We start from the raw sequence: 5,987 nt of genomic DNA, 5'->3' as shown, positions 1-5,987 counted from the left end.
ACCGGAGGCCCAGCCCAAATTGCTGTTTTTTTGCCTATTTCAGAGTTTCACAGAAAAAGAATATCAAACGGAGTCCAAATGGAATGAAACCTTCGGGAACGTGATTTTCGGAACAAACGTGATCCAGAGGACTTGGACCCTACGTCAAGAAATCAACCAGGAGAGCATGAGGCAGGGGGGCACGCCCTCCACCCTCGTGGGGCCCACGTTGCTCCACCGACGTACTTCTTCCTCCTATATATACCTACGTACCCCAAGCCAACAGAAGCATCCACGAAAACCTAATTCCACTGCCGCAACCTTCTGTACCCGTGAGATCCCATCTTGGGGCCTTTTCCGGCGTCCTGCCGGAGGGGGCATTGATCACGGAGGGCTTCTACATCAACACCATAGCCTCTCCGATGATGTGTGAGTAGTTTACCTCAAATCTTCGGGTCCATAGTTATAGCTAGATGGCTTCTTCTCTCTCTTTGGATCTCAATACAAAGTTCTCCATGATTCTCGTGGAGATCTATTTGATGTAATCTTGTTTTGCGGTGTGTTTGTTGAGACCGATGAACTGTGGGTTTATGATCAAATTTATCTATGAACAATATTTGAATCTTCTTTGAATTCTTTTATGTATGATTAGTTATCTTTGCAAGTCTCTTCGAATTATCAGTCTGGTTTGGCCTACTAGATTGTTCTTTCTTGCAATGGGAGAAGTGCTTAGCTTTGGGTTCAATCTTGCGGTGTCCTTTCCCAGTGACAGCAGGGGCAGCAAGGCACGTATTGTATTGTTGCCATCGAGGATAACAAGATGGGGTTTATATCATATTGCATGAGTTTATCCCTCTACATCACGTCATCTTACTTAAATCACTACTCTGTTCTTTTGAACTTAATACTCTAGATGCATGCTGGATAGCGGTCGATGTGTGGAGTAATAGTAGTAGATGCAGGCAGGAGTCGGTCTACTTCTCACGGACGTGATGCCTATATACATGATCATACCTAGATATTCTCATAACTATGCTCAATTCTATCAATTGCTCAATAGTAATTTGTTAACCCACTGTAATACTTATGCTCTTGAGAGAAGCCACTAGTGAAACCTATGACCCCCGGGTCTATTTTCCATCATATTAATCTTCCAACAAATAGCTATTTTTATTGCCTTTTATTTTACTTTGCATCTTTATTATAAAAATACCAAAAATATTATCTTATCATATCTATCAGATCTCACTTTCGTAAGTGACCGTGAAGGGATTGGCAACCCCTTTATTGCGTTGGTTGCGAGGTTTTTATTTGTTTGTGTAGGTGCGAGGGACTTGAGCATGGCCTCCTACTGGATTGATACCTTGGTTCTCAAAAACTGAGGAAAATACTTACACTACTTTACTGCATCATCCTTTCCTCTTTAATGGAAAGCCAATGCAATGCTCAAGAGGTAGCAATGTTCCATCATATTTGTAATTCTGTAGATACCTTGGCGACAGTAGCGAAATCCTTAACGCAAACCAGTAACGCAGGTACGTGGTACCGTAGAATATATATATATATATATATATATATATATATATATATATATATATATATATGCGCTAACTTGCAGCAAGAACTCCTTTAGGTATTACCATTATTATTGTGAAGCACATCTACCAGAATCTTTTTTTTAAGGGAGGAACATGACAGTAGCCAATTTATTTAGTTCTCATCATCAATAAATAAAAACAGATACTAAAATAGTTATCCAGGAAGGTTAGCTTCCTAGTTGTAATCATACCTAATTGTAGAACTCCGGGTACGATCTAGTGTGAATGACGCACCCCCTGACCTCCAGATGTGTTAATTTCCAGCCGGAACAATCAAATCGATCAACATATTGGATTGGCCTGCTTGGGACGTAGCTAGTAAGTCAGCTAGCTTGGATTGGGATGTAGCTAGTAATCCTCATGAAATCAGTCCAGTGCCCTGCTTGGACGTAGCTAGTAAATCAAACCAGCCGAAAACGTACCAAACACCAGGAGGAATCTGCTAGTTAGTAATAAAATCGATCAACAAAGATGGTATATGTTCAAATCTTGGAGAAGTATGGACAAATAGTCTGCAGATAATATATTTGTAGATTTCCTAGCTTATGCAGAAGTACAATACATCATCTATCCAGGACCGGGAAGCAACACTAAATTATGGCATGATATTATTCACTTCTTTTTGTTGCCAATGAACACTAAATTAACCACTCTCTACTAACAAAACTGAGATTACCAGAAGCAAGCCCACCTGATCTCACGGAGCTCGTTCCGCCGCCACCACGAAGGCAAGATTGGTCCACCAACTCCATGAATCCAAGGGAGAGGAGAGAAAGAGAGAACCAATCAATGAATTCCGATCCGTTGTCCCAAACTTTGCTTCTGCGCTCGCCCAACCTCGAGCGAGGTGGGTGAGCCGGGCGGGGCAGCAGGCCTCGAGGCCCTTTGCGAGCAGGCGGGGGCACATGGCGCGGGGCGGGGCAGGCTGGAGGTGGCGGCGGCGGAGGCGTGCGGCGCTGGCTGCAGGTGGCGGCGGTGGCGGAGGGCGGCGCGGGGCGGGGAGGGCTGGAGGTGGCGGCGGCAGTGGCGGACGGCGCGCGGTGGCGGAGGGCGGCGCGCGTGAGGCGGGGTGGGGCAGGAGGTGGCGGCAGGCTGGGGCTCGAGGAGGCAGGGTCGTGCGGGCGGCTGGGCTATATTTTTTTTCTTTTCTCTCCTCCATACCGGTTCGGGCTGACTTATGCCGGGACTGCAGGTTGAATAGCAAAACCTTCAGGGACTTTTTTGCAAACATGCCGATGATGTACGACTAGAAACAGTAGCTGCTTTATTATTAGGGAAAGATCTTGGACATGTTTTGTGATTGTGAGCACTCATTACATGCTAAAAGGTTGTTGTTGGACAAGGAAGACAACATAATAGGTAATGTTTTCTTATATCCGAATAGAAGTTATATTGTAATGGATCCTCCAACATGTTGAACTTGCTTCTCACCCTATGCTAGCCAAATCTTTTGCACCAAGTAGAGATACTACTTGTGCATCCAAATATCCCTTAACCCAGTTCTGCCATGAGAGTCCACTATACCTACCTATGGATTGAGTAAGATCCTTCAAGTAAGTTGTCATCGATGCAAGCAATAAAAATTGCTCTCTAAATATGTAAGATCTTTTAGTGTGAAGAAAATAAGCTTTATATGAACTTGTGATATGCAAGAAATAAAAGCGACAGACTGCATAATAAAGTTCTTTTTCACAAGCGGCAATATAAAGTGACGTTCTTTTGCATTAAGATTTTGTGCATCCAACCATAAAAGTGCATGACAACCTCTGCTTCCCTCTGCGAAGAGCCTATCTTTTACTTTTATCATCTACCTTTATACAAGAGTTAAGGTGATTTTCACCTTTCCTTTTTACACTTTTTCTTTTTGGCAAGCACTATGTAAAGATCCAGACATATATATCCACTCGGATGTAGGTTATCATAAAGTATTATTGTTGACATTACCCTTGAGGAAAAAGGTCGGGAGGCTCGGTCATAAGCTCCTATCTTTCTATGTGTCCAATTGAGACTTTGAACTCATAAGTATCGCGCGAGTGTTAGCAATTGTGAAAGATTAAAAGATGGTTGAGTATGTGGACTTGCTTTGCAAAAGCTCTTACATTGACTCTTTCCGGCATTATGATAAATTGTAATTGCTTCAATGACTGAGATCATAGTTTGTTAGTTTTCAATAAAGTTTCTGATTCATACTCTACCTTGTGAATGAATTGTTACTTTAGCATAAGAAATTATATGACAATATATGTTGTTGTTCTAAATATGATTATGATGCCCTCATGTCCGTATTTTATTTTATCGACACCTCTATCTCTAAAAATCTGGACACATTTATCGATTGTGGCTTTCGCTTGAGGACAAGCGAGGTCTAAGCTTGAGGGAGTTGATACGTTCATTTTGCATCATGCTTTTATATAGATATTTGTTGCATTATGGGCTGTTATTACACATTATGGTACAATACTTCTGCCTTTTCTCTCTTATTTTATAAGATTTACATGAAGAAGGAGAATGCAAACAGCTAGAATTCTGGACCGGAAATAAGCAAATCTGAGAGACCTATTCTGCACAACTCCAAAAGTCCTGAAAATTTACGGAGAATTATTTTGGAATGAAAAAAGAATATTGGGCGAAGAAATACCAGAGGGGGACTCACCAGGTGGCCACAAGCCTGGGGGCGCGCCCAGCGCGTCCCTAGGGCTTGTGCCCCCCCTGGCAGGTCCCCGGTGCCCATCTTCTGCTATATGAAGGGTTTTTACCTGGAAAATATCAAAAGCTTTCGGGACAAAGTGCCGCCGTCTCGAGGCGGAACCTGGGCAGAAGCAATCTAGGGCTCCGGTGGAGCCGTTCTGCCAGGGAAACTTCCCTCCGGGAGGGGGAAATCGAAGCCATCGTCATCACCAATGATCCTCTGAACGAGATGGGGTCAATCTCCATCAACATCTTCACCAGCAACATCTCCTCTGAAACCCTAGTTCATCTGTTGTATTCAATCTTTGTCTCAAAACCTCTGATTGGTACCTGTGGGTTGCTAGTAGTGTTGATTACTTCTTGTAGTTGATGCTAGTTGGTTTGTTTGGTGGAAGATCATATGTTCAGATCCTTAATGATATTCAATACCCCTCTTATCTTGAACATGAATATGCTTTGTGAGTAGTTACGTCTATTCCCGAGGACATGGGAGAAGTCTTGTTATAAGTAATCATGTGAATTTGATATTTGTTCGATATTTTAATGAGATGTATGTTGTCTTTTCTCTAGTGGTGTTATGTGAACAACGACTACATGACACCTCACTTCTCACTTTTTCATAAAGTTGGAGCTGGTTTAGGGTGTCTTTGGTTCAACATCTCGACCCAACTTCTGCAATACAAAAGATAGATAAAGGAAAATTTCAACCACATGATCTGGAACTGTGCAACTTCCACGTAGTGCAAGTCCCGGAGTCACCAGACCGAACTTTCACAGACATTGCAACTAAACAACTTTGAGCTTTCCCACAGTTCTCAGCTCACAACAACTTTCTCATACCTCACATCAGGTTTTTCCGAATCCATAGATCAACCAAACGGAGAATGCTGACTCATGTGCTTTGTTCGCTATTTTAAGTTTTAAACCCTTGTATTTTTAAAAAGTTACTACTCATCAATCGACAGTTCACAGTTGGACTGTACGACCATGAAATCTTCTAGAGCTAGTAATAAAAACATCCGTAAAGATGGCTGCAAAAAAAATAGTATCCGTATGGAGCAGCTCGCGGTCGCCATAGCAATAACCAAACCTCAGAACACACCTCCCACCATTTGCACAGCCGCGCGCGGCGGAGGCCAGCAGAGCAGGACGGCAGAGTCGTTGGCACCCACCATGTGCCATTGCCGGCTGCCGCGCGAATAATTCGCCGGCCCAGCGCAGCGACGGGCCCCGCACCAACTCCTCCACCCCACGTACCGGCGCCGGAAATCACTCGCGCACGCACCATGAACCCAAGCCAGCCACGCGACAGCCGGCCGTCCTCCCGTTCGCCAGCTTATATTAGGCAGGCCGGCCCAACCGCAGCTGTATATAAGCACCTCCCCGGCTTCTCCGTCGAAGCAGCGACACCGGCGTCAATCAGCAGCAACAAGGCGCCTTCCTCGCCCTCCTCAAGCAAGCGAGAAGCCAAGTCACGAAGATGGCAGGGCAGTTGAAGGCCAAGATCCTCGCCGCGGCCGCCGTCGCCGTGGTCGTCGCCTCGTCCCTGGTCGGCATGGCCTCCGCGGCCGACGCGCCCGCCGTGTCGCCCACCTCCGGCGCCACCGCCGCGCCGCCCACCTCCGGCGCCGCCGGCGCCGCCCCGGCCTTCGCCGCCGTGTCCGTCGCCGCCACGGCGTTCGGCTACCTCTTCTGCTAGGCGTGCGCCCATATGGCGCCCGG

Source organism: Triticum urartu, chromosome 3A (genome assembly GCF_056163025.1).
Source record: "Triticum urartu cultivar PI428250 chromosome 3A, HENAU_Tu73, whole genome shotgun sequence".
Taxonomy (NCBI): Eukaryota; Viridiplantae; Streptophyta; class Magnoliopsida; order Poales; family Poaceae; genus Triticum; species Triticum urartu.
Note: the sequence above shows the minus strand (reverse complement) of the source record.